The 9912-nt window shown below is 37.6% G+C and overlaps 1 long non-coding RNA gene across 1 annotated transcript; it reads left to right on the top strand.

Annotated features, from left to right (window-relative positions):
• The first annotated feature begins 459 nt into the window (after positions 1–459).
• On the top strand, positions 460–1908 carry LOC112200409. The gene is made up of 4 exons (XR_002936306.2): positions 460–573; positions 657–703; positions 1591–1653; positions 1772–1908. It is a non-coding gene; the product is annotated as an uncharacterized LOC112200409 (long non-coding RNA).
• Positions 1909–9912: the final 8004 nt, after the last annotated feature.

Below are 9912 nucleotides of genomic sequence, written 5' to 3'. Positions count from 1 at the left end.
TTTTTTAGGTTCCGAGGTATTTTTAACGAAACCAAAGCTCGGGTATTTTGAAATGGAAACCCGGAGCGTCATGCTTTGTCGAATTCTTCAAATGGACCTAAATTTGGACATGGGCTTCTTTTTGTATCCTCGCGACTCATGTTCCTCGATCCATGAATCTTTCTCAGCCCCAAATTTAATACATGGACCCCCAATGTAACGAGTGAACTCCAAGTCTCAATTTTTCTTAAAAAGAATTTGGGGAAGTGCACCAAACTTCTATTTGGGCATCAAATTTTACTATGGACACCCATAAACTTCTCAGAAACCCAAAGCTTCCCAGCGGCCCAACTGCTATATAATTTTTATTTATCACTCTTTTATTTTCCCTTTCTCACGACTGCTTGGCTTCACTCTCCACTACCTTCAGTCCGCCCGATCCGAAACACAGTAGGACACAAACTTCTGCAAATTGGATTCGAGGTTGGAAGCCAACTTGGAGATGGAATTGCAACTGGGTTTTCGACACAAAAGAGTTCCCCAACATAAAGCTTGCAATCAGCTTCATCCTCCTATTCCGTGAAGAGAAATTGGGTAAGAAATTCCCACTTATTTTTGCTTCTGGCTTCGTAATCCGAGAGCGCAGGTCTTGACATCCTTCCTTTGATATTTTGCAGTGATTTCGATGAGAGAATTGGCCTAGGCTCACGGTGATTTGTACCGGGTAAGTATTCAATTATAGTTTTCCCTTTTTGCTTCTTCACCTTTGTATTCACAAACCCATTACAAAGCTTTGTTGCCTTATTTAATTAAGCTTTTTGTCTCATGTATAGCTTAATTAAGCTCTCTTATCTGCAATACCACCGCCAAGTTTTCTTTAAACTTGATTATAAAAATCAATGCTAGACTTTTCTTCATTTGTTCTTATGGCAACACCTCATCAAGCTTGTAACTTGTGCAATTGTTAATTAAGCCTTCTGTTTAGTTCTCAGCTTAATTAAACCTTCTCACATGGCCTACAACATTGCCAGAACTTTCATTTTTTTTATATTGCTTTGTGCATTTGTGAGTTCTTGGAATTGCTTTGTTGACATTGATCACCACCAAAGACTTTTGTTCTTTAGCTTTTTTTCATATCTGCACCGCTTCGAATTCTTGCAGCAATATTGGCTTAAAACTTGCTACAGCCTTTGAGTAGTTGAATTTGATTTTTACCCAAGGACAAATGGTCTTGACGCTGTAGCAATTCACCATAATCAAGTTTTGAACTTTGTCTTGCTATTCCACCTCACGGCTTCTACTTTGTTTCTTCTGTTTACAATTGTTTGCACCTCGACATATCGTACCCGAGAACGCAGGCTGGTCATTTTGCTTTTGTCATTCTCGTTGTACTTGTGCAATTTGATGGAACTCTCTTCTGCAAATGCCACCAGCATATCATTCTTGCTCCCTTTTTGTTTGCTTTTTATTTTTTGCTTCGTACTTTGGTCAAATAGAATGCCCTTGGTTCATTGTGAACATGAAGACTTTGCCTTCCATTTGTATTACCAACTGCTGCAATTTCAAGGCTTTCGTTAAATTAACAAAACCTCTTTATTATTTTTTATGTAGGTACAAATCAAGTACAGGAGCTGTGGTGTCACAAATTTCAGAGTTCCAGAAATTGATTCGACGGTGAACCTTCTGTCGTTTTCTCTTAGTTTCTTTGCACCGAAAACAATTTCTTTGTGCTTTGTCAACTCCCATTGCTGCAACTTTAAGGGTTTTAAATTTGACAAACCCTTTTGTGCAGGTACCAGGCGAGGACAGCAGCTGCAGTCAGGACTCTAGAGCTTCAATTTGAAGGTGAGTCTCTGTCTACTTAGACTTTGTTCATATTTTTTGTGTTATTTGAGTTGGTGCTTTAAAGGCAGGTCCCTTTTAATTTGACATGGTGATAGGAGGACTGTTCTGTTTATAGAACATCGGAGACGCTGCTCCGGTATATTCATCGGGACGCTGCCCGGCATGAGTTCATCGGGACGCTGCCCTGCATGAGTTCATCGGGACGCTGCCCGACATGAGTTCATCGGGACGCTGCCTGGCATGAGTTCATCGGGACGCTGCCTGGCATGAGTTCATCGGGTCGCTGCCCGGCATGGTTCATCGGGACGTTGCCCGGCATGGTCATCGGAGGCGCTGCTCCGGCATGGTTCATCGGGACGCTACTCGCATGTTGGCTTTGACATCATTGACACCCGAAGGTGCCGTTGTGAGGAGGGCTGCAACAGAAAAGAGAAGGTGGTGGAGAGCAATGGAATGAGGTCTGAACCTTTTGTCTTCCAAGCTGCTTGCTGCTTTCTCCTTCTTGTATTTTTTCCACGCTGCTGTGCTCCGTTGTCCTCCCTCCTTTTCTTCTTTTCATGTAGTGTTTTTATACTGCACCCGAGATGAGTTTGGCTTGTATACAACACAGAGGGTTTTAGAGTTCAACTTGAAGTGAACTAGTTGGACATTTTATCTCCTTTTCTTTTGACGTGAAGACTGCAACTTCTTTTTCAATTGCTTGTCTAGACTTTGAAACAAGCTAGAAGTCAGCAGCTTAATTGTTTCTTTTGTTTAAAGCTTCACTAGCTGTCAAACTCGCCCGCTATTTTCTTGAGATAAAAGGCTTTTAATATTACATAAATTAAAGCACTCTTATTTTCTTTCAATGACGAAACTTAATGTAATTGGGTATGTATTTTTTCATTTCAACATAGAGCAACTGAGTCCGTAGGAGAATCTTGAACAATCTGATATGCAGCCTTGATATATATCATGTGTGGATATTGGGCATATGTCAGAGTCAGTCAGAGTCGAATGGACTATCACATATGCATCACTATAAATTGCTCTGCTTTTTTTTTTTTTTTTTGGGAGAGAAGTGTAAGATTGATCACACTGCATATGAGCAGAATGAACTAGATATTATATATTGTATATACGGTAGCTTAATGTAAACAAATTATTTTGATTATAAAGTACAACTGCAGTCACTTACATACATATATATATATATATAGACTTAATTTAGTAACCGAATTAAGATAATGTGTAAGTATATCTGTTTTGAATTCAAAATTCAAATGGTATGATCATTTGGACAAATCTGATTAAGACAAACAGTTACTTTGACAATTCCTTGATGGAAGGAACTGTCATGTAACTGCTACTGTCACAACAGCTTATGTATGTGAAGATTTCGTTTTTGATCCCTGCTACAACACAAAAACTCATTCTCTGTAATACCCCGTACCTTAAAGTTTTTACTAGTTACTTTTTACCGTTATTGACCGAAGAGTGACTTTTTCTTTAGCCCGGTAAATTAGGAATCTCCTTGTGAATGTCATACGTAGGTTACGAAGAATCGAGTTCGTGGACACGTAGTTTGTCTAGATTGGAGTTGTTACGGGGAAGTTGTGATTTAATGATTGAAGTTACTATTCATTTTTATTTATTTATTTACTGGTTTCTAAAAGAGTAAAGTGGGTAAATAAGAGGAGAGAGAGAGAGTGAAAAATCGGGACAGAGCCCGACCTCCAGCCCTCCCCTTTTCTTTTCTCTTCTCCTCGGACCGGACCCAAATTCTGGCGAAATCACCGCAGCCAGACCTTGTTGGACTCGTCGCCGGCCATCGAAGCTTCCTCTCTTCATCCTCTTTCATCTCAGCTTGATTTGGCCAGAGGAAGTGGGATTGATGATGAACAGTGGTGATGAACAGTAGCTCGTCGGTTTGCTTGGTTTCAGGTTGATTTTCCGGCCAAACCGTGTGGATTGTTTGTTGTTGCAGGTATAGAAGTTGATGGGTGTGTTGTGGTGATGTTTTGAACTTGTTTAGTTGGCCGAATTTGGTGGTTGATGTGGTGGCGCGTGAAGCCACGTGCTGCTGTGGTGGTGGTGGTGGTGAGGAGGCTGAGCGAGCACCTCCAAAACCCTTAATTTAATTTCTGAGTTATGTTTTAGGCTTGAGGTTGTTTGGTTTGAGATTTCTTGGAAATTTGATGTTTGTTAAGTTGTTTTGATTATTATGGGTTATAAATTGTATGAGTTAAATCTCTTGATTAATTGCTATTAATGATATGCGGAATTGTCTTACTTTGTTGAGGGATTGGAGTTGAGATTGTGAATTGAAAGGAAGATTAAGAAAGAATGTGGAGATTTGGAAAAGGAAATTATGTATATTTTGTGGTTAATTATGATTAAGGATTGAAGTGGAGTTGATTATATTATCGAAACGATCCTTGTGAAGGTTAAAGATTAAGCGAGGGCGTGATTTGTAAGGAAATTCTGTATTCAAGAATATAAATTCCAAATTGAGGAGTGGGATTCTTTTTATTTTTTTTAGAATTTATGAGTAATTCCAGAAGGAATGAGTTTTGATTTTAGATTGTTTCCTCATTATGGTTAATTATATCATGCCCATTTACTATAGGACATACTGAACCCTCGAGTGAGGAGGACACGGGCAGGCAACGGGAATAACTGCGAGACTCACCTGTGAGTGGATTGTTATTTTATTTAAACAATGCATGCAGCATGGTATTAAGTTTTTAAGGATATTATTTGAGAAAATGTGATATCATGAAAGAAATGGATTAAAGAAAAAAGTTGGCAAGGAGGCTATCTTTAGCGCATGCGTATATTACCTAGTTGGATGTCCCTTCTAGGTAATAGTCTGGTTGGCAGCCCCTTCCAGACTACATCCCGGTTGGCAGTCCCTTCCGATGCGTCATCTGTTGGCAGTCCCTTCCAGATGACATGAGGTAGTTAGTTGGCAGTCCCTTCTAACTCCCTGTGGCTAGTTGGCAGTCCCTTCTACCCACCGCCTCCTATTCTGGTTGGCAACCCTTCTGATACGTCATCTGGGTAGCAGTCCCTCCAGATGGCATGAGATGATTAGATAGCAGTCCTTTCTAATCATCAAATGAGTTTTCTTGAAAAGGATTGAGTTGGAATATTATGGAATCTCGCTGCATGTTGGTTTGTTAACAAGAGAAATGGGGAAGCATTCAATTAATCGTTTCATAACTTATTTCAGTTTTGTCCACTCACTCTAACGGATTTTAAATGTTTTCCCTTGGGCCCTTCGTTTTTCAAATGCCCGAATTTCAATTTGCCGAGATCGCGTCCAGGAACTTGAGGCATAGGAACCAGCGCTTCCGTTTTTGACTGTAGGTTAATACTTAACTACCTTGTAGGATATCGGCTTAGTTATGTAGCACTGCTCGACAACCTTTTATTTTGGAGAATGTTAATGCTTGAGAATCTATTATCGTATTGAAGTGAAGGTGGAATTCGTACTTTCTGAATGTAACTTTTACATGTGGAATGTAAATATGGATGTGCATGTGAATAGGAGTTTATTATAAACTTGTCCAGGTTTTGTGAATATTTGGCTTGCCTATTTTAGGGGAGGTTCTGCCTATTTTTCGGCAAAATTCACCTGAAGTGGCCCACAGGCTCGTATCTGAGTTTCGGGGCGAAACTTGGGTCGGGTCCTGTCATTCTCATCTGGTTTGTCCCATCAAGCAAAAGCAGAAATACAGTGTGCATCTAGAGAAGATCGAATGGATTGCAACAACAATCAACCAAGTCAGTTATCATTCGTATCTGTTTATTTACATTTATCTAAACCTGTGCTAGTTTATTGAGTTTTCATGTTTAATTATAGTTGTAATCTTACAATTGGCATCAGAGCAACTATGCTCAAATTTAATTGATGTATACCATTTCATACTGAGATATGTTTTCTGGGACTAGAAAATGAAGATTGATTCATTGAAATCTGCATGAAACATAATACAGATAAAGATGTTATTTGGATAGTAACTTGTTTAGGACTATTTTCGATTCATATAACTGCTACATTTATAACATCGATGATCACAATGCACATTTATAATATATAATGTTACCAAATAGAAAGACTACTGCATATTTCATGTACGTCCATAATGCTGCCACAGTAGCCATGAATATGCTGATTTATGCAATAGATCAAGTAATTTCTTTAGAAATGTGGTCTGCATAATGTTCAATACTATCAAAATAGTTGAAATATGTATACAGATCTACATTCAAGAAAGAAACCATTAAGATAAATCTGAAAGTTCAATACTGTATCTAACTTCCAAAGCAGTTAGAATCTAAATGAGACTTTCAGGTTTAATACATAAATATGTGTGGTAATAAACATTCATGTATCCTTGGAGATAATGTATCACAAATGATATCAACATCTTGAAATGATATATGTTTACTTATCTGTACATATAAATTCATTTAAATGTTTATTCCATGTGAATATAACATTTGGATTAGCGTATATATATCTCTGGTATATGGTTAAACTAGAACATATATATGTGTGAATATAGACACAATGAGTGACTGATTTGAAACTGAACAATTCAGCAATGCATTTTCCAATGAGCATCAATCAAGTTGAATTGCTCAATGGACTGAATTTCAAAAAGTGGAAGGAGACATAGAACCAACCTAGGAATATGGACTTGATCATGTGCTTAGAGAAGATCCACCTACTGAACTAACAGCAACATCTTCAAAGGAGGCCAGGATAGGTACCTGCTATGGCACAAACACAACAGGATGGCACTGATTTGTATGAAAAAGAGCATGACTGATGCTGTCAAAGGAGGTATGCCAGATTCTGAATTTGCCAAAGTGTACTTCAATTCAATTGCTGAGAAATACAAGGTTTCTGACAAGGCTGAGGTTAGCAAACTGATGAATGCACTGACTGGGATGAAATTTACTGGACAAGGAAGCATAAGGGAGTATATTATGAAAGGGATTGATATTGCTGCAAAACTGAAGAGCCTGAACATGAACATTGATGATCCTTTTCTGGTGCAGATGCTACTGAATTCTTTCCCAGATCAATATAGTCACCTGAAGAGCCTCTATAACACACAAAAGAAAAATGGAGTCTTAATGAATTGATTTCCATTTGTTTGCAGGAAGAAGATGAAATGAGCAAAAAGGGAAAAGCAGTGAGCATTAACCACATTGCAAGCCAAAGAATAAGAAAACCTTTGGCAACAAGAACTTAAGCCTAGTTCATCAAATTTTGTTGTGAAGACTGATCTGTACAAAACAAGTTTGTCAAAACAAATGGTCCAATGAAATGTTTCTTCTGCAAGAAAATAGGTCATTTCAAGAAGGACTGTGAGGGTTTTAAAAATTGGCTGAACAGAAAGGTACTTTTTTGTTAAAATCAATTTTCACATTAGAGTCACATGCATCTGTTAGTAATGCATCTTGGTGGTTTGATACCGGGTCACCCATTCATATTGTAATTCCTTGCAGGGATTATCAAGCAAAATAATCCCAAACAAGAATGAAACAAGAGTATGCACTGCAAGTGGCCAAAGGGTGGCAGTTCAAGCTGTAGGAAGTGTTAAATTAGTATTTAGGAATAAGTATGTTCTGGTATTAGAAATTTGTATTGTATTCCCTCAATAAAGAGAAACTAATATTTGGTCTCAATTTGTAATGGATGATGCTTTCAGCTTTTCAAGTAATAATAGGGCTATGTATTTCTATGAAAATTCATCTTGTTTTGGTGATGCTATTTTAATTGATGGCTACTGGCATGTCAATTGCACTAATGCAGCTATTCAAAGTCATCATGTTTTCAATGTGTCAAAAACAGTTGTTGGTGTTAAGAGAAAGAATAAGCAGCATACATCATCTTTTCAAAACAAAGAATGCATGAACTAGTGAAACAAGGAATTTTACCTGCATTAGAGTTTAGTGATTTTGAAACCTGTGTGGATGTTTAAAGGGAAAAATGACAAATTTGAGAAATCTGCATTCCAAAAGATCTGGTTGTTTGCTTCAACTAATCCACACAGATGTTTGTGGTCCATTTCCTGTAAACACCATTTGTGGAAACTCCTATTTTGTGACTTTCATTGATGATTTTTCAAGGTACTGTTTTGTTTATCTAATTTCTGATAAGTCACAAGTGCTAGATTTTCAAGATTTCAAAACTGAAGTAGAAAGACAGACTGAGATACTCATTAAGGTGATAAGGTCAGATCGAGGTGGTTAATAATATGGTAAATATTCTGAGAAATGGCAGCATAAAGGACCTTTTGCTGCATATTTAGAACAATGTGCATTGTTGCTCAATATACCACACCATATACACCACAACAAAATGGTGTTTCTGAAAGAAAAAACAGAACATTGATGAACATGGTTAGAAGTATGTTCACCAGATCAGGTTTACCAAAGTTCTATGGGGAGAAGCACTGAGAACAGCAAACTACATCTGCAATAGGACACCAAGCAAAGCAGTCATCAAAACTCCATTTGAGATTTGTGTGGCTACAAACCAAGTTTGAATCATCTACATGTCTGGGTTGTAAGGCAGAAGCAAGAGTGTATAATGGAGAAATGATAAACTTGAATCCAAGTCAATAAGTGCTTATTTTATTAGCTATCCAGAAAAATCAAAGGATTCAAATTTTATTGCTCTACTAGGCACAATAGTTTTGATGAAATGTTGATCAGAATGCAAGTGTGACAGAAGAGACAAGCTTAGACAAAGAGTACAGTAACATGGATGATTGGTTTATTTTCCAGAAATTGTGCAGACAGGTACTCATGTTATTTATGAAGATATAATTCCATAAACACAAATAGAAAATCAAACTCAAGCAGCCAATGTTGAAGATCAAGTTGATGGTGTTAGTGAAGATCAAAACCATGAAATGCAGAAGTTCCTGTCATGGAAGCAAAACAAGTTAAGAAGATCAGAAAGATCCAGGAAGCCTGCAATATCTAATGATTATCATTTATATTTGACTGCAGTTGAGTTTGATTTGGGGGAAGAAAATGATCCTACATCATTAAAGGAGGCTATGCAATCAGACAACAGTCACAAATGGAAGCTTGCAATGGAGGATGAACTTCACAGCATGTCACAGAATGGTGTTTGGACATTGGTAGACAGAACTGCAGATTTAAAACCTATTGGATGCAAGTGGGTTTATAAAACAAAAGAGATGCAAATGGCAAGGTTGAGAGATTCAAAGCCAGACTTGTAGCAAAAGGGTACAATCAAAAGGAAGGTATAGACTATAATGAGACTTTTTCACCTGTCTCAACTAAGGATGCCTTTAGAGTCATAATGGCCCTAGTTGCACATTACAATTTAGAATTGCATCAAATGGATGTTAAAACTGCATTCTTAAATGGAGACTTACAGGAGGATATCTACATGCTTCAACCAATAGAGATGAAAAGAAGGTTTGCAAGCGTAACAAGTCGATTTATGGACTAAAGCAAGCATCCAGGCAATGATATTTAAAGTTTGATGTTGTGATCTTTGACTTTGGATTTGAAGAAAACAAATTGGATGAATGTGTGTACTGCAAGGTTAGTGGGAGTCATTTCATATTTTAGTATTATATGTAGATGATATCCTATTAGCTAGTAGCAATGTTGGTTGCTAAAAGCCACAAAAGATTTTCTGATGAAGAATTTTGATATGAAAGACACAGGGAAGCTCATTATGTACTTGGGATAGAAATTAGCAGAAATAAAAGTCAATGTATGCTAGGACTGTCACAAAATAATTATATTGACAGATTTTACAAAGATTTGGCTAGAAAATGCAGATCAGGAAATGCACCTATTTCTAAAGGTGATAAGTTGCATAAAGGACAGTGTCCTCAAAATGTATTGGAAAGGAAATGCATGGAAATGTGCCCTATGCTAGGTTGGTTGGAAGCCTTATGTATGCACAAGTTTGCACAAGGCCAGATATAAGCTTTGCAGTAAACATGCTATCCAGATATCAATCAAATGTTGTCATGAACAGTGGTTGCAGGGAAGAAAGTATTGAGATATCTGAAAAGTACCAGAAATCACATGATGGTG

Source organism: Rosa chinensis, chromosome 4 (assembly GCF_002994745.2).
Source record: "Rosa chinensis cultivar Old Blush chromosome 4, RchiOBHm-V2, whole genome shotgun sequence".
Lineage (NCBI taxonomy): Eukaryota > Viridiplantae > Streptophyta > Magnoliopsida > Rosales > Rosaceae > Rosa > Rosa chinensis.
This window is presented reverse-complemented; position numbering and strand designations above follow the sequence as displayed.